The sequence below is a fragment of the Epinephelus lanceolatus genome, chromosome 21 (genome assembly GCF_041903045.1).
Source record: "Epinephelus lanceolatus isolate andai-2023 chromosome 21, ASM4190304v1, whole genome shotgun sequence".
In the NCBI taxonomy this organism is placed as follows: domain Eukaryota; kingdom Metazoa; phylum Chordata; class Actinopteri; order Perciformes; family Serranidae; genus Epinephelus; species Epinephelus lanceolatus.
In genome coordinates, this window is record NC_135754.1 from 29,745,927 (window position 1) to 29,766,100 (window position 20,174).

At 39.3% G+C, this 20,174-nt stretch overlaps 1 long non-coding RNA gene across 1 annotated transcript; it reads right to left on the reverse strand.

The window, feature by feature from the left end:
- Window positions 1-13,194: 13,194 nt before the first annotated feature.
- On the reverse strand, window positions 13,195-16,219 carry LOC117246950 (uncharacterized). Its single transcript, XR_004500784.2, has 3 exons — window positions 16,085-16,219; window positions 14,840-15,103; window positions 13,195-14,537 (listed from the first exon to the last, which is right to left on the reverse strand). It is a non-coding gene; the product is annotated as an uncharacterized LOC117246950 (long non-coding RNA).
- Window positions 16,220-20,174: the final 3,955 nt, after the last annotated feature.

Genomic DNA, 20,174 nt, shown 5'->3' on the forward strand with positions numbered 1-20,174 from the left:
TGTGTTTGATGTTTCCTGCGGTCTTTGAAAAGCACTAAATTCTGTAGCCAGCAGAGAGCTTGTTGACTTATCCCAGAAGATGCTGACTGAATGCAGAAAGGACCTGGATCTGTTGTTTATATTGTGTTTTATGCATTGCGTCAAGTTTTGACTTTGATGTATGTTGTATGAGCATGTACAGTGAATTCAGAAAGTGTCAGGGCAGCGATGTGCTTTAAAAAAAGAAAAAAAAAAAGTCTTATCTCTGTACTTCAGTGCATTAGATTTGAAATGAAACCCTGACCCCCATAATTTAAATTCCTAATGTCAGATTAGATACCTCGAAGAACAGTCCTAATTTATACATAAAGTTAAATGATATCTTTGTAGCTCACAGCGCACTGAGACTGAGAGACATCACAGTGTTTCCAGTGCTGCCAGTCTCACTTTCTTAATGAGTGACTTTCAGGAAAACGCTGCCATCAATGACAGCCATCTATTCTCAACACAGAGACTGAAAACAAGAAAAGAAGTTTTTTCTTTTCCTTAACAGGAGAAAACGTCTACAGTTTTTTGCACCAACCCAAGATGCTCTTTGGGACTTTATGGTTCTTTTTTGTCTCTGCAGAAAGATTGAGTGAAAGCACTTCTTGTCCTCTAGAATTAGCCTTGGGTGCCCTTTTATATCGCCTGTTCTAATGGCAGTGAATTATGCTGACAAAGTAAGTGCTGTAAAGGCCGTCAGCCAAAAGACTTGTTGAAGTTCTCATAAAATTTCAGGGAAAAACAGAGGAGAGTACATTGAATTCTTCTTCCACATCCCTTGAGTGAGGAACAAAGCTGGGTGTTAAAGTTGGTCCTGGCTGTGAAAATGCAGTGAAAGCAGCCCGGCTAATCCTGCGGAGAGCCATTGTGACGCTAATGATACGCCGCGTGTATTCCTCCTGTCTGGTCCCACTGACCCTGGCTCGCTCTGATCAGGCTTTAAGGAAGCTGAGGATTACATCAGCTTTGTTTGTTTGCTGGAAGGGGAGAATGCAAGGCACAGAGACCTTGTTCTTGGAGAGAAGCAGACAAGGGCATCTTCGAGAGCTATCTGCCAAACAGACAGTAAAGCAGCTACCTCTCCCCTCCCTATAGAATATAGATTTTTCATCACCCGTCCACTTTCCTGGCGTGTCCAACCTAAAGCAGTGCATTGCATTAGAGTCTATATTTTGTACATTATTCAAGAGTATCTAACACAATGGTCCACTCATGCTGCGTTGTGTTATTCTTCCATGAAAGTAGGTGCATCCTGCAGAAGAGTTATGCCTCATCTCACTTTGATGGTGGGAAACAGTCAGTTGTAAATGTCTCAGCGCTCAGATTTTACTCAGTTACAGAACTTTTTGTCAACTCCGTAATAAAATTCACACATTTTTTTTTTCCTGATGCAACAGGAAAGGGAATTTATTGAGAACAGCTACTGACACCTTTTTACTTTTTTGCTTTTAACTTAATGCCAAAAGTCAGATTTTTCTCCTCACTGACTTGGTCAATCCATGTGAAATTTGGCACAGTGGTAGAGGGTCATGGGAGGATGCCAATGAAGCAATATTACATCAATTGGCCAAAGGGGGGCGCTATAGCAACTGATTGAAATTGCAAACTTTGAATGGGAATATCTCATGCCCTGTATGTCGTAGAGACATGAAACTTTGTACAGGGATGCCTCTCCTCATGAGGAACACATTTGCCTCAAGAACCCATAACTTCCGCTTATATAGATTTTCCGCCATTTTGAATTTTTTTGAAAAACACTTAAAATCGATATCTTTCTAGGAAGTTTGAGCGATCTGCATGAAACTGGGTGAACATAATCTAGGGACCAATATCTAAAGTTCCCTCTTGGCAGCAGTTGGAAAACTTACTAAAACTCAGCTTCTATAAGGCAATGAATATTGCGGAGGGCGTGGCTCATCACATAAAGGTGTATAACATCTCAAGGGTTTCACCCATCACCACGCAACTTTGTAGGCATATGACCACACGTAATCTGAGGGGACCCCTCCATTATTGACCCCATCAAACAAAATGGGGGCGCTAGAGAGCTAATTTCTTATCTAGGCCTAACCGCCATATGGATTTTTACTAAACTTGGTAGATATGTAGAACAGGACGCCTCAAGGTGACTGGAGAAATTTAACTCTAATTGGCAACTGGGTGGCGCTATAACAACAGAAAAATGCTTAAAAATGGCTAAAATGCGACCGATCGCTGTGGCTCCCCCTGTGGACCAATGTTTGTTTGTTTTTTCTAATTTTTTTTGGTATGACTAAGTCATGGTATGGTATGCTGTACATAATCACGGAAACTGTCAGTGTGTCATTCTGTCTGTCCCACGTTTTTCTACTCACTGACGTGGTCAATCTATGTGAAACTTCACATAAGCATTGAGGACTGGCATAGGTAGAAGGTGACAAAGCTACCAATGGGTATGCACTAGTATATAAAATATTTGTAAAAATATGTGTAATATGCGAAGTATGTAGAGTATGAAAAAATATAAAGATATGTGCATTTTGCTTCATCACAATGTATTAAACTAGTATGCTCAAAAGCAAGACAGTGAAAGTCAAAGTCAGAAATAACTGTAAAATAAAAAATACATAAAAATAAAAATATAGAAAAGATAAAGATAAAAGTCAATTTCAAGAGGTGATTTTAAAGAATGTCTTGGCATTATTTTTATTCAGCCCCACCTTCTTGGTACATTAGTGTGTGCGAACTCCTGTAGCTTCATATCTAACAGACAAATATGAGAGCATTATTAATCTCTTAATATTATGCTTGGTAATATAGTATATAAGCATATTCTCTGGACTTTTCCCTTTAATGTAGGACCTGCAATTACATGTAATGGAACAGGTTCAGCTGGCCTCCCTCATAGATAGTATCAGCAGATGGTTGGGACGCCAGGATACTGTTGAGTTTAACAAAGGCCCGAGAGGATAAATGGATGATAAAGAATAGACAGAAAAATGTCAAGATGATATGAGCAGATTGCAAATCCAGACCTAAGTGGCCACAATATTTTCAATGGTCACTTGACTGCTTGGCCTCTTAATCTTACCGACTGGTCGTGAGCCTCCCAGTAACCAGTAGCACTCCCAGTTGCTCAAACAAGAGGCCCAAATGTTCTTTGGGACTGTAATCAGGCCCCAGCACAAGGTGAGTGGCTTCCATCCACAATCTCTCTGAGTGTGTATCACAGGCATGCTTGAAATGCATCAGAGCTTCCCATCCATCTGAGTTTTAAGATGTCTCCATGGGGATGATTGACGACAGTAAAAGGCCGCTCTGGAGAGAGGCCCCGGGTGAACAGATGAGATCACAAATCTCATCTCTTTCTCTGTCTCATTCTCTTCCTCTGTCACAGCCTCTCTCTCTCATCTCTCCGTCTCAACAACGTACACAAACACAGGTGCAAGATACACACACAAACAAACAGTGCATATCCGAACATTTTTATCACTTTTTTTTTCTTCACCCTTTTCATCTTCATGGTGGCAGTAAAATGGTATAGAGGAAAAAAAGTTCATGGTAAAAGGAAAAAAAAAAGCCCCAGACAGCGTCTGAGCGGGTCTTCAAGGTTCCTGGGAAGATGTGAATTGTGACTCTGTAGGATGAATTAGGATCAGGACATCTTTAAATGGGCAGGCAGAGTGTATTTCGAAGATGATGCAGGCTTTGTTTTACTCTGCCACAGTTAGAATAACCATAAAAACACCTGCTTTTTCACATGATCTGTATTCACTCCCTGAGAGCTGCACCGAGTCAAGTGATTTGCTTTTTCTTAACTGTGAAAACAGATGTCAACGTGTGCTTTAATGAGAGGGTAAACTAGGAATCAGTCCAAAAATTGTTGGTTTAGTCGCAGTATGTGCAAGTGTCCAGACATATGCATTAAGAGAGGATTGCCACAGGCTGGATTGAAGGCCATCTTCACTATCATCTTCCAGGAATCTCACTGATTTAGCATCTCTAAAACATTTCAGAATCTTGGCACCCACTTGTGGCCAGAAGCTATGAAGAACCTTGATTCTACTACAGTATCATATCCCTCTGTCATGTCATTTCATTAGTGTAATGACCCATCGATTTAGCATTTATGCAACAAATTGTATTGAGGCTGGCCGCGGGCCAAGTTAATCACAGGCGGGGCCGGCTGTGCGTCTTGGCAAAAGAAGGTGATTAAAATGATTTGGAGGAGCGGGGGGGATTTCTGTTTCTCCACCCTGACAAACAGGATGTGGCCTGCACACCTGAATGGGTTTCCTCCATTCTTGCCTCGACTCCCTCAGGGTTGGGAGGAGGCAGGTGGGTGCGCTCCGCCCAGGTTCTGCACATTTAGCCTCGTGAAGTATGTGGCAGAGAAATGTGGATGGCTCAGAGCGGGAGCAGCAGATGGACTTGGCAGTGTTTGGTGAGGGCCGAAGCGTGTTCACAACAGGAACAGCTTGAAATCCTGCTCGTCCTCAATGGGCGTTTGGTCTTGTTGAAGCAGATTTGGTTCTTCTTCAACATTGTCCGTGCTGCTCCACAGAGGGTCACCTGTGGACAGCAACACAATAATATCCACACGAGGACCAAATTCCCTTTGCCCCTCCTTTACACTCACAGCTTGGCTTCTCTTGCCAATTTGATATTTGTATTTAGCAAATTGGCAAGTCGAACTGATTTGCATATGATGTGTGCAATTTTCTGTGTGCTTGCCCTTCAATTTGCTGACCTGCTAGGAGAATGATGGGGGATTTATGTCACTTTTGTCTTTCCTACGTTCAGTAAACAGAGCAGTTGTGTTAGCTGAGCATGGGGACTGATGGTGTGCGAAGGAAGGACTCCCTGAAAACAGTTCACTTCAACAGTTTCATCTCTGTTTCACTGAGCCCTGTGATCATCAGCCTGTGCTCTGAGTGCACATTCAGACTTTATATGATGCATGCACCTTTTTAAAAATGCAGATCAAAAATCCTGAATTATTTTAGTTTAATAATACTGGGAAGTTTGACTGAGAGGCAAAGTGTGGACTGGCTTTACTTCTATAGCTTGGAAAATTAGGTAAACTATACTGAATAATACACACATAGAAAATAGGATCACTTTATTTCATGCATGTTGAGTATAAAGGCATACAGAATATTCATGTTTTATAATAATTAATCATTTGTACGTTTGGTCTCACACCTGTGTACATGGAAACTGATCATCTGCCTTGTAAGTCTGTTTGTGCCGGACATGTATTAATGCAGGACACTACTTTGATATCAGAATATAGAACCCTGCATCTGAGTAGATCCTTTGTATTTGGACATGAGGTGGAGGCCCTGAGAGGCAAGCAAGATCTTGTTTATTCACTTTTTTTCCCCCTATACATAAATTATTTTTTCACCAGGATAATTTGCCTTAGGGTTTTTCTTTCTGTCTGTCTTTCTTCTTTCTTTCTTTCTTTCTTTCTTTAAATTTAACAAGTGATTTTTTTTTCTTCAGGATCATTTTTTTGAAATAATCAGGACACTATTGTAATCCTAGGTATTCTTCTTCTTTCTTCTTTCTTCTTTCTTCTTCCAAAGAAATCATACTTCCCATGGGTGAAAACACCAAACTTTGCACAAAGGTCCAGTCTCATGCCAGATATCCTCAGTTGTAAACTCAAGCCAATAGTCCTGATGGTGGCGCTACAGCAAGTGTCTAAATTTCAAAAATTTGAAAATTCATAACAAATCAACCATACGTGCTACAACTTCACAACTTTCATCAAACTGTAGCCCCAATACTGAAGAAACACAATTTTTGCTCAATTGACACCAAACTTGCTACAGAGCATCTTCAGACAGTCCTACAAAAACTACGTTTCTCAGATTTTTGATTTATCAAAAATTGAGCCTATAGTGCATCAAAATGTTTGACTGTAAATGGTACTGTAAACATATACATGCAAATTCTTGCTAAATAAATCTTCAGTGTTCATGAAAAATAATGACAAAATTCTAGAGTCATGGTAGATGATGTGTGGCAAATTTCAGAATTTTATCTCAAAAACTGAATTTTTATAAATTTTAAGAAATTACCAACATCTCCATGCTGTCTAGATGCAATATGTGTATTTTCAGATTTTTGTTTCGATAACTGAATTTTTTACAGTGGTTTGAAATCTGCTTTTCCATGCATGGACGGCTGCTAAACCTGCATGTCTGGCTTAGTCAATTTGTGAAGCTACACATGAATTGTCACTGACTAATTAGCTCAGTGAGATAGAAATTGATTCTTAGTCTCAGAGGTTGTGAATTCAAGCCTCAGCTAATGCAAAAGGCAGATTGTGTTGCTAAATTCCTAAATGTCTTCCAATTCTTCTGCTTATTGCTCAGAATTGCCTAAAAATGTCCGGACCCGACCCACAATTTTTTGTAATTGTTTTTTGTTTCCTATCCATATAAACAGTTGTTTTTTTTTTTTTTTCCAAGATAATGTTTTTTTTTTTTTTTTGGTCTAAGTTTTATATATTTATTTATTCTTACTATCCATAAAAAAGCTTATTTTTCAAGATAATGAAAAAGGTTTTTATTTTTAATTTTTTCATTTCTTTGCTAATTTTTAAATTTTATTTTATTTTTTACCATCCATAAAAACAGTCTTTTCCCCCAGGATACTTTGTCTTGGATTTTTTTTTTCTTTTCTTGCTTTCTTTTTTTTTTTTTGTATCCATGAAAACAGGTGTTTTTTTTCCCTTCAGGATCATTTTTCTAAGATTTTTTTTTAATATGTGAAACCAGGTGATTTTTTTTTTAACAGATGAAGAAAAATTTTTAAAAAATTATCTTGAAAAAAAAAATCCCCAGTATTCACAGATGAAATTTAAAAAGAAAGAAAGAAAGAAAGAAAGAAAGAAAAATGATCACCAGAGGAAAGGTCATTGTTGCAGCCATGCAACATCACCACAAAAAATAAAAAAAATCATCTCTGTTTGAAGGTACAGTTTGGCATGAGGTCTCCTGTACTTTTAATCTTTGGGTTAAGATTAGGAAAATGAACAACTTTTAGGTCACAGTTTGGCTAGCTTATCCAAAAAGTAACAGGACGACCCAAGGCGAGCCGACGGGAATGTATATTAGGCACACAACACTCTGAAGCAGGATGTAAGGCATTTTTCACTGGGTGAAACTCTGGGTTTTTAAGGTTCCCTGTGGGAAGTCAGCTCGTGTCCCAGTAGCTCCAGTGTTATTTTTATATGCTGTATCCTCTTAGCAACTAGTTAACCCTGTTGTGCCTTTACATTTAGGACCCACCTGGGGTTTGTTCAAAGTTTATTTGTCCAGTGTGAATCTGTGGCTTAATTGTCAGACTTTTTGGTGGTGCTGTATGTGGTTAGTAGGGCTAAGCTAGCAAATGATGGTCATTAAACACCCTCAAACTAAAGCCTGGCTGCTGGTCAAACCACAGTGTCTCATTTTCTTCTTCTGCATCTGTGGGTGGCCACTTTGGGAGTTTTGGAAAGCACCTTTGACAGAGCTGAAGTGAGTAACAGTAAACAGTAAAGGGATAGCATGAGTAATCTCATCCCTCTCTTTTTGCAATGGTCAACTATTGTGAAGAAGATATTGGTGGATACGTTCGATATCATCTCTTCCAAACCTTTTAAGGAACTTTGACCTTTCCACTGACATGTTGTCCGTCACCACATCAGATAAAAATAGCCTATAACCATAGACATGCTTGTTTCAGTGCTGCTGCAACAAGGCCCGCTCAAAGATTGCCGTTTGTCCCCATTCATCTCACACACTGCTCCCACTTTAACATATTGGCATTTCTGACGTGCTTGGCGGTAATTGTCAGCCACATGGCAGCTCCTCGTTTGTTTTGCTGACATTTTGCCTTTGGTTGATTGTGTATTTAACAGGGGAAAGAAAGCAAAATTAATTGGAGAGAGGCCCTAATCTGTCTGCTTGAAATGTCACCTCTGTAATGTGATGCTTACACTGACACAGTGGCACACAAGAGGCAGCGACACAATGGAGGGAGAATTAGAGAAATGCAGAGAAAGAGGAAAGAAATAATAAGTAAAAGACAAAATGAGAAGCAAAAGAGGACGATAGACAACTGATAAATCATTCTGAGAAATCAATGCTGTTTAAAGACTCGTCCCCGTGGGTTTTAACCTCAACATTTAAACGACTGGAAATTTCCAAACATGTATGTTGTTGGCTCTTAAGTTGTGTCTTTGAGCTCTGATGATAAAAGATATATATTGCAGGAGTTTTTGAGGCTTCACTGCTGCTTCAAACATCGCAGAGAAACAAGATTTGCTGTTTTACTCTGGTTGGTCTGTAATACTCCATGTCTCGAACAGTGTTGAAGTTTGCATTCAAGGCACAACTGAGAAAGTACAAGATGATCAAAGCATTATTATCCAGCTCTCCGGAGTTCCCAGTCAGGCTCTATCCACCGGGTCGTTTTCGAAATGTCACCGCTACCCCCAGGGAGTCCCAGAAGAACATTGACGGCCGGCTGACAGACCTAGAAAACTATTTCTTACATTTCCGCACTCAGTTTCCTGTTTGGTTATCTCTGAAAAGATTTTATGATTCTGCCTGGATCAGCTGTCGACTGGAAAGGGTAAACAAAGCTGTGCTATAAAACATTTAGGTAATACCAGAACACATTTTGAGGTAAAACTAGAATAATTTTTGACCTTTGTTCAACCATAAACTGGTCAATTTTGATTTCAGTTTTGAACCATTTGATGTCTTCTTTCAAACCTGTCGGAAGAAAACATTCAAAGTACACATTTAGGTGTTTAATTTCGGATTTCTGCTCTGGAAATTTATGCAAAAAGCGCATATTTAATTAAATGATGCACTATTTGCATATTTAAACCTAACTGGGGAAGCTTCATGATGATATCTATTGTTAAAACTTTTACCCTACTAAACTGTAGCATCTTATTTTGGTCTGGAAATGTACATAACTTTACACTGCATATCTTAAATTAAGATTTTTTTCTCCTACTCTGAGCCAGAAATCTCCACCTCAGTCGGACTCACATACACCAACCTTAACCATAAAATTTTATTCATATCTATAATTTCAAGGTTGTTACAGAGGGGTGTATTGATGTATAATTCCTGGCCTGATTAGTAAATATTTTATTAGTTTATTAAAATCTGTTGACGGCAAATACTGATTTATGGAGTGATAAAACGAGAATCTAAAATCCCCCTGCACCTCTAACTCTATCATGTTAACAAAATTGGAAAATAAATAATTTTGAATCTTTATAAGCCTGTAACATTTTTTCAGATTTTCCTAATGATCAGATTTCTGTTTTGGAAATGTGTGCCAGTAAGTGCATATCTTACTAGATAATGCTTCATGTGCATATGTGAACATAATATTTAAGAAAAATGTAATGTCAAATGTAATGTAAGTAATCCACTGGGGAGATCTGGTGGTGATATCTATGCTTCAAACCAGTGGTTCCCAACTGGTCCAGCCGCAGGTTCCAAATTTCTCCTTAGTCATTAGTTCAAGGTCCACGCAGTTTAATATATTCATAGTAATTCTTGTGTTTGGCCATGTTGTCAAATTAGTTTTCTGTTTTTGTCAAGTTGTCACTCACTCTACAGCAGGAAACAGCACTTCAAAATAAAAGCTCTGTGCTGGAAATTCATTGTATTTCAAAATAAAGTGTTTTTTTTTTGTTTTTTTTTTTTACAAAATTGACATGTTGTGAGTCACTTGCGGTCCATTCAGAATGGACCCACGATCCACTTTTGGACCACCATCTAGCAGTTGGAAACCACTGATTCAAACCCCATACACATGTTGTGTCTACCCCTGTTGTCTGTCCATCCGTCCCATTCATTGAACGCAATATGTCAAGAATACCTTGAGGGAATTTCTTTAAATTTGTCACAAACGTACATTAGATTGAATGATGAACTGATAAGATGCTGGTTTTCAAAGCTCAAGGTCACTGTGACCTTACGTTTGTCTCACTCTGATGAATGCGATATCTCAAGAATACCTTGAGGGAATTTCTTCAAATTTGGCACAAATGTCCACTTGGACTCAACAATGAACTGATTCAAAATTTGGTGGTCGAAGGTCAAGGTCACTGTGACTTCATAAAACATGTTTTTGGCCTAAACTCAAGAATTCATACACAATTTTGACAGAATTTCACGTAAATGTTTAGAATAAAATCGGTCAACTTTACTGTGACATCATAATGTTGTGCAAAAACACTTTTCTAACCATTATTCAACACCATTACTCAGGAACAGAACGGGAAACATTTGGACAAGCACCAAAACTGTACCTGCAACTTGACTGGGTCGCGTAGGCATACAGCAGCAAGGCGGTAATTAATAATATAAATATAAAAATATTTTAAAATTCTGCTATATAAATTAACAACTTTAGGGAGGTAGTTTGCAGGTGCTAGTTTTATTTAAAATACAATATATGACACGGCGATAAATACAAATCAAAATACTCTATGGCAGTGTGTTGGTTACCACTACTATGCTAGTTTTTTCTCAATGACATCTTTACACTGGTTAGAAAAGGTGAAAACCTTTAACAGGAAGTATTGGTCTGGCATTAACAGAAGCTTGAATGAAAATTTTAGCATTTTTCAACCTGGAGCTCATTCTAATGGATCGTGCTAACTTTGCATCTGACTCTTTTACTGCAAAGATTCAGGAAACTCTGGCAAATCAGTGTATTTCAGGACAAACGGCAGAAGCCTTCCTCATGTCTCAGAGTCTAAACGAAAGTAAACACCGAAACCCCCTCCCTCCCTCCCTCCCCCAGAAATGATCAAACTCCAGTGTGTGATGGTTTTGTTGCATCTGAGCAGTGCATCCTCAAATACAAAAGGAGAACTCAGATCCTGGAGAATTTCTACTTTTCTCTTTTTCTCACCCTCAGGGTCAGACAAAGTAACAGATGCCTTTCCTCTGCATCTGAAATATAAGAAACTTTCTTAACAACCTGCTGCTACTCATTCTTTACCAGGAACACAGATGCCAAAACAGAACTGAATGTGAGTCTGAGATCTCGGTACTGATTTGAGCAGCATGTTGACAGAGAATTTTCTTTCAAGTTTCCAGGCACAAGATCTCTCTTCCCATCACGTACTGTATTATGCCTCCCCACAATGGCTCAACCCTGGCTGTCCGCCCATGCTCCATAGACACATACTTGAACAAAAGGCTCGACACCTTAGACCCAGTGCTGACACACATACGAAGGGTGATCAAATGTCTCCTACAAATTGGGTCAGGCCTGATTTTCATGTATTTGTCCTGCAGTGTATCACTTTTGTACGACACACAAAGAGGCAGCAATGTCATCATCTTGAAATCAGATTGAAAAAAAAAAAAAAAAAAATGAATACCTTCTTTGTTAGCTTGCTTATTGTGTGTGGGATGAGCAGCTTTTTCCAAATGACCTCAGATGCTGACAGCAAAGGATGCCACACAGTTACATCATGCTTGTCAACGGCTTTTAATTAATTACAGTTATCTGTCATTAGTGGGACTGAATTGAATATGTGTTTGTCCTTGTTACTGAAAGCTTTATTTAAAGGTTTTCATTAGTTCAGATGTGTGACAGTTTCCTTCCATAACATCTGGTCATCTTAATCGTATTTTAAGAGAGGATATGGAGGTTACACTGTTCTCCCAAACATTGGCAGCTTGTCTTTTATCACTATTATAACACAGAAGTTATGAGGGCCTGGGCACCACATGGCTCAGTAGCACCCCCTACAGATTTTCTACGAATCAACCCCCGACGCTGCTTTCACCTACATGTACGAGACTTGGTAGACACATGTAACACACCTAGATGTACAAAAAAGTCTCTTGGAGCCATACCCTATACCAGGGTATTAAATTAACAAAATATTTTGGGGGCAATTTTGACCCCCACGGTCTAAAAAATGGGGGCATTTTCAAAATGTTTGGGGGCCATCAAAAATTGTAATTATGTTCTAACAATAAGCACATGAAAAGCAAAACCAACTAAGATAGTGTCTTCACTCTTCAGTAGAAACCACTATAAATGAAATAAATAATGGGTTATATAAAGTTATGGTTGCAAAATATCACTCAGATTTCCTATAATTCAACCAGTTTAAATGTGATGATTTAACCATTAATCTACTGATAGCAGTACTAATGTTTCACCACATTACAGTGACTTTTACTGTTAAAAAGGCCAAATTACTATAAATTCCTTAGATGCAATCCTGGAAGTTAATTTAAAATTTAACATTCATTCTGCCTTAATTTTTCATTAATTTGTCATTGTGTAGACACAGATCACCCAAGAAATGGTTAATTTATACTTATGGTACAGCAAAGCCCCCTCCCCTTCTCTGTCAGATTACTCTCACGTAATCAGTGCAATCTCGTTGATTATGTCTGGAAAATGAGTTGTAGACGTGACGGTAAATTAATTTAATGAAAATAAAATTATACTTTAATGTCAGATTGTAATACTGTTAAAAAATATAAATACATATAGTTGTTTTGAAAACCTGGGGGCAATTTTGGCCCCCGGAACATGGCTTTTGGGGGCATTCTTGGATAAATTGCGGGCCAAATGGCCCGTGGCCCTTGCTAATTTCTGACACTGCCCTATACCCAACAAGAAGTCAGCCATTTTGAACTATGTGTGAAATTTTTGTGCTTTATTGGCCATTTCCAGGGGTTGTACTTTAACGAACTCCTCCTATAGATTCGATCCAATTTACTTCAAATTTGTTGTGTGCCATCTAAAGGCCGATGACATCAAAGGTTACTCAACGCTTTAGTTTTCGTCAAACTTCCAAGTTTCGCCATGAAACAGGAAGTGGATTGTAACTATGTCATACATGGTCCAATCTGCACCAAATTTCACTTGTTTTGTAAGGCTCCATGCCTGAAGTCATCTACACGCAAATCACCACCTACTGGCAACAGGAAGTAAGCCTGGTCAGACATTTATCTTGTGATTTACAGGAAGTGGTTCCAGACGAGAGATCGGTCGATCCAGTACCCTCACTATATGAACGATGTACCATCTCACCATCTCAGTTTTGCTGGTCCGTTCATCGCTGCTTGCTACTTTAATTTTATATTTTTGAAAACCCCTTAACTATAAATGTACATATAAACATCTGCATTTTCTTAATACTGTAGCATTTTAATCACATCCATCCATTCCTTAATTCACAATGATTATCTTTTAGTTTGTTCTATATACAGAGAGAATGTTAAATAAATAGCTTGAGAATTAAACAGGACTTTAGCAGATAAAGTGGACTTAAAGCTTTAGTTGGTAGCTAAGTTTTTATCATATTTGCTGAAACTGTCACTTTATTCACACATCACTGAATGAGACAGATAATCTGTAAAAATGTCATATTCCACTGCCTACTTTATTGCCTTATAGTGCATATAATGGCATTAAGGTTAGCTCCCAACCTTTTCCTTCAGGGTCCTTTGTGTTGTGTGTGAGTTTTGAGATTTGAGATGACTTTTTTTAGGCTTCTTCTTTTTTTTTTTTTCCTTTTTTTTTAATATATTCAAGGGTTTCTCCTCTCTGATGCATGGCCATTGTTCCATTAGCTCTTTGTTTGTTAAACTGCGTACTCATCTTATGCAGGACGAGGCTGTTAAACAGAGAGTGCAGGCTCTGTGAATACAGCCTGTGTTGAGGTCGTCACCGTGCCCTTGTCCTGTGAGATGTTTTGTAAATTTATGTCCTGAATAATAATCTAAACTTCAAAAATAACAATTTCATGAAGTTTTCTTCACAAAAATGACACCCTTGAACATACCCTTAAAATCACGAAGGCCTCATGACCCCCAGTTAATCTTTGGCAACCGCAACTGGGGGTTTGAACCAGATCTGTAATGTAGCGGTCTATCACTGCTCGAGTCAAATTAGGCAGCACTGATCAGATGTGAATCAAGATTCTGTTACTCTATTACCTATTTCTTGCCTCAAATGTAAATGAGAAACTTTGTGACTTGGCCGCCATGTTGGAAACAGTTGAGCTGAAACAAAACACCAGCCGGAATAAACTTTCTCATTTTACAGCTAAACAGTACACTAAAATATGTCTCTGAAAACATTTGAGTCAAGCAAAAGGCAATGCAGCAACAGAATTTTGATTCATACTTGATCAGCTCTGCCACGTTTGACAATTTAAACAATTAGTCCTCAGCTCTGATTGGTTGTTTTCGGTAAATTCTAGCAAATGTAATCAGAAGCAGGAAGTGGAAGAGGGACATATTATTTTCAGAGATTATTTGTCTCATGTACTTATTTAAGAATATAGTGACAGTTTCAGCAAACATGACAAAAAGTTATTTTCCTCAAAGTTACCCACTGTAGCTTTAAAGTGCTTATTCTCCATCTTAGATCAGAAGAAAATCAAATGGCACTGGTGTCATGAAAGGTGCTGCAAGATGCTGAGAACACGACATGAATAAGCTGGTCTTGATGTCCACGGTTGGGTTCTGTAATTATAAAAAGGAAAATAATAATAACATAAGTGATGCAAAATTAATAAAGTTTTTTTTTTTTTTATCTCTTTGGTGGAATATTAATTGCAGTATGCATCCACAGATGTATTCACAGATAGAAAATGGATGTATACCCACCTTTTAAATGTCAGGGTTATATATTTCTGTTTGCATAGATTCTTACCAATCTAAGCAGGGAATGAGTTTCCCTTGTGTCAGACATTAGAGGAGGTAATGATCATGGCCAGGTAGTGATAAAAACATTTAAGCTGCTCGCTTCTGCAGTTGAGACTTACATACGAAAAAGCGGAGGCACATTCCACACATGGCGACAACGCTGGAGATCTGAAGTGCCCTGCTGCACTCTGGGCTCATCAGACAGTCCCTGGTCTTCAAGCAGCACTTGGGACATTTGCTCCCCGAGCTTCTTCTCTCCGTCTCTTCGTGTTTCCGAGGCTGAGTTTCCCTTGGCTTCTCATCCCACTCTTCGCCCATACCTTTTCCCATGCTGCTTTGTTTTTTCTTCGACAAAAGGCAGGAGGCTTGAGGATAGCTGAAATCTGTGAAGAATATGGCAGGAATGTGAGATAGCACGTGTGTCACAGATTGGCTATAGCTGAATTCACTGGGAGTAATATGAACTGCATTATGTGTCGACTCCCACACGCTCAGGCTTCACAATACAGGCTCTGTTTACAATAACAACATCTGATTTCCAGAGTGTCATAGTGCCATGATTTTGTTTTTGTTTGTTGAGACTTGGCAGCTCTTTCTATATCTGTAAAAGCTGTGAGTCAACCTTTGTTAATTGCACTTACTAGGCTGTGTTTTGTTTCCATCTCACTTTGGTTTTAGGAATGTTTGCAACCACCCAAGTAACATTCCTGCTTCAAACACTTCCTTAAAACGCAGAAGCCATTGTATAATCACACATCAATGTGACATCAGTACTGTTAAACAGACCCTAATGGATCTGTGTGATGAAGCTGTCTGATCTATATATGCATTGCTCCTTTTAAATGACAGAGACCAGAACATATTGTGTGCAGAACTGTTCAGTTTCATTAAAGAGAAATCATCTTCGGCAAGTGTGAATCATTAACACTGCGGCCTAAACTTAAGTCCCTTTATGAACACTTTATTGAGTGAAGTCACATTGATTTGACAGATTAACAATTCTTCCACACTGATGATCATTCCTCGTGCCAGGAGTTGAGGCCCCCTGTTTTAACTGTCGGATACAATTGCTCCCCACAGACATTATCAGATATTAAGTGATAACCCTGATGGTGAAATAACATCTTATCTGTGCCATCCGGTGGCTCCCCATTTATTACCGCTGACAGTAAATTAGATTGCTGGCATCTGGAGGGTATACTGGCATTTTGAGTGCACCTTTCCATCTCATTCTGCTTTCAAAACTCCATTGGTTTTCAATCATAAGTAATGAAATTCCATCAGCCTCCTCGGCCATGAAAGCAACTCGGAAAGGAAGTGCGAGACGGCCATTAAGAGTAGAGAAAAACGAGTAGCGGTCTTACCCTTTTGCTTTCAGAGTCTCCTCTCTGTCGGTTTGAATCTTTTCTTTTTGTAGAGTGGTGAACACCTTCACCCTTACAGACACTCGCGCTGTTATGAGCAGCAGGGTGTTGGTCCTCATGTCAGCCTGGGTTCACATGAACAGAGCAGGCGTGTCTTCAGGTTTAACAGGTTTGACCATGTGGACTGCCCTGATGGGAACAATTTTATTTACAGCAAACAAGCCATTCAGTCTTAAAGGTGCAATAAATAGTGCAAGTGTGAAGAGGTTTGCCCCCACCAGAATAAAACTCCATAAACTGTAAATACCAGTCTCTCTTGAGATTATCAACAGTACCAGACAGCACTTAATGTATGTTATAAATATTTTCTTATGCTGGTATGTCTGAAAGCACATCAGTAAAACAGAATAGGACCTATTCTGCTCATTTTCAGATTCATACTTGTATTACATTTTATACTACAACATGTTTACATGCTTTAAAGGCCCCAAAACACTTAATTTTCCCCATACAGTCTGTGCTGGAACACCTGTATTCACCCTCTGTCTTAGAAGGCTTTGTGTAGCACCTCCCCCTGTAAGCCCCCCTCCTGAGAGAAAAAAAAAACAAAAAAAAAAAAAAAAAAAACAGTCTGCTTTGATTGGTTTGAATTAGGGCTGTACCCAAATATTCGAATATTCGTTTCTATGGGTAGTAGGGATGGGTACCTTTCACATTTGAACCGATATGGTACCGATACCCGGTACCTGGGAATCGATAGCGGTATGCAACGGTACCTGTTTTCTGTACTTTTTTTGCACGTATGTGTGGTAATAAAGGATATTTCATTTAGAATTTTTTTTTGTCAAAACTAACATTTATTTCTCAATATCAAAAAGGATAAAACAACATCTAACACTGTTTGTAACATAATATCAAAAGGTAGCCTATATAATTGACTATGCAGCAGTTCTTTTTATTGCTCAAAATGAACCCACTCCTACTACCTCCTATTCCTCCTCTTTCCCCTCTGGGAAAAATGTGTGTGGGGGAGTGTAATGTTAAATTTAGAGAATACGAGGAACCGAGCTGATAATGATAACTAAGGCAAGTTAAAATGCGAAGCTAACGTTAGAATGACCAGAACAAAGCCCAATAATCTTAAACACTAAGCTTATTAATTACCTGGAACCGATGTAGCTGATGCCCCACTTAATCACCGTCGTCATCATCGAATGTTAATCCCACTTCTTCTGCCCCGATGCTGGCTGCAGATGACCACGAGCCACTAGCTGCAGGTGTGCTAACGCCGGGAGAAGTAGCCTTAACTTTCAGGCTATCAAATACTGTGCAGTCGTCAGCCGTTAAAAACACCTTGTGCTTGACCAGGTGCTTCCTCAGGTTTGAGGTATTTCCGTAGCTGGCCTTGTGTCGCAAATGTTGCAGCGAGTGTAGTCTACATCAAACTTTGAGATATGGAGCCACACCTTCGACCTCTTTCTCTCAGCTATGCTGCTTTGCTGATAGCTGCCACTGATGTGATCACGCTCTCGTGCGTACAATGCTGCGTTCGCAATAGGCAGTGAAAACATCACTCCTCCACTCTCGAAGTCCCTAGGATTCGTTCAGGTACCGAAATGTGGTACTGTTTGATTTTACGTGAATCGATACTCGGGATTACCGGCCGAATTCGGTCGGTACCAATAAAAGTACCGAACTCGGTACCCTTCCCTAATGGGTAGGTATTCGTTATGAAAATTTGGTATTCAATATTCGTTTTTTTATTTACATATTTTTTAATTTATTATTATTATTATTATTATTATTATTATTATTATTATTATTTTATTATATTATTTTATTATTATTATTATTATTATTTTACATATTTTTTGGTGCTAAATGTAGTCTTTTTGTTGTTGGTAAATGTAGGTTATCAATAAAAATCAAAACTTTTAAATTCCATTGTTAAAAATGTGAAAATATAGTATAGCCTACCAGCTGAGCTTGTGCACACGGCACGCTTGAGCGCGTCCATCTGAGGCTGTGGATCAATGCCAAGTTTTACCCCTTTATCACTATTCCCTCTAACTTGTAGCTGTTTTTTCGTTATCTTTTGAATTTAATATGAATTATGGACCCGTTTTTGTCAACGTTTGTTTCCCCCGTTTTGTACAATAAATTATTGTTTCAACAAGTTTCTTTTGGAGTGTGTGACACAAGTGTGTTTTGAAAACGACCACGGACTGTCACCTGGTCAACGCATCAGTATCTTCGGATGCCATGACAGTAATAATGTCAAAATATCATTTACAGACCGATTTAACAGACGATCACTGCTGCCCGACCCACCGGTCCATTTGCAGGTCCCGCGGGTTACGGGTCGACCCGCGCATCACTACTCAGCTCAGTCTATAAGGCTGTACACAACAGTAAGGCTATAGACATTATATTCTATTCAGGCCAGCAGAACCAGCAGCACATCGGCTCTACAGTGCACAGCACTGCTGATTAACCATTTTATTGCAGCACAGAGTGTCTGCCAGCAACCAATTACTTGCAGAGGCTTCCTACAACTTGTTTCAACGGTTCTGATTTAATCAGAAGACAAATTAAACAGGATGAGTAGCCAATGTGAAAATCAAAAGAAAGCATCCACCCGCCATGAGCGAATGTTCAAATATTCGTTATAAATTCTGCCCAAGGTCCGAATGTTAAAAAATGGTATTCGGAACAGCCCTAGTTTGAATAAAGCGGCACTTTTTACCATGAAAAATCACCAATTAGAGCTTTTAAAAACATCTGGACGTATACCAGATGAACATGATCTGAAATCTGGAAGAAATTTATAACATCAGCAACCAAGATTACATGTTTTTCTGACATTAGCATGTAGCTACCAGGCCCCCAGGGAGTGCACCAGGCTTTGAATATACTAGGGGGAAATACTTTCCCCCTAGACTTACATTGTGAAAGACATGTCTATAAATCAGTGGATAAATCAGTGCTAAACTGGAAGTAGCTGGCTGGGTGGGTGGAAGGTAGCCGCTTGGCCATGCTAGGCTGCCATAAGTCCCTAGTTTACTTGCTATTGGCCACACAGTGTGGAAACAGTGCCAAATGTCTGGGTAATTTCATATGCGCCACTGAGCAACTTTCATAGGAATGAACGGGGCCCCACTTCCAGTGCTGTATCCAGGTCTTTAAATAAATCCATGGTAGCTACATGTATGTTAGCAGTGAACTTTCAGCCAGGGAATGACTGTAACAATTGAATAGTGTTACTTTTTACCATGAAAAATTACCAATAAAAGCTTCTAAACACAACTGGATATGTTCCAGCAAAAATATGATTTGAAATCGGGGAGAAATTTACAACATCGGCTACGTGGACTACATATTTCCCTGACATTAGCATGTAGCTTAGCCTGGAAATCCAGACTCAAATCTTGAAAGATTTTGAGTCTGGCCCTCACTGATACACCCTTCCTACCCAAGGGGCGGCACTAACTGAGGCATATTAAATGGCGCCGCACGCAATTGGATAACACGATAGCCAATCAGAGCAAAAAAACAAGGTGACGTATTCATTGCAGTAAGCCCCATTTGTTTTCCGAACAGTGGGGTTAACTGATATATTATGCTTTTGCCATATCCCGTCGGCAAAACATCCTTCCTGGAAGCGAAGGCTTCTAGGGTAGTCTTCTGTTCCTCTCTCAAGGAAAAAGATAAGTGTAGTTGGCTTAGCGTTTCTTCCAAAGCTAAATTGAATGGACGCGGTCCTTCGGCAGCTGCCATCTTGGCTGATTACTTTTCGACTCCTACGGTGAAACGCTGTCTTCATCATGTTACGGCTGCCCAGAGCCCGCCTCTGTCAGATAGACTGATCTGATTAGTCCGACTTGGAATTCAACAGGCTCTGCTCATCGGGGCCAAATTCCTGTGCAGTGCAAATTCGAATTTGCTGGGGGCCAGGCTTCTGGATTTGCAGGTTACATGTAGCTACCAGACCCCCAGGATAGGCACCAGGCTTTTAAGCCAATTTTCATAGTGGCCAGACAGTGTAATTACACTATTACGTGATACCCTGTGGCCCAAAAAAACTTTTCCC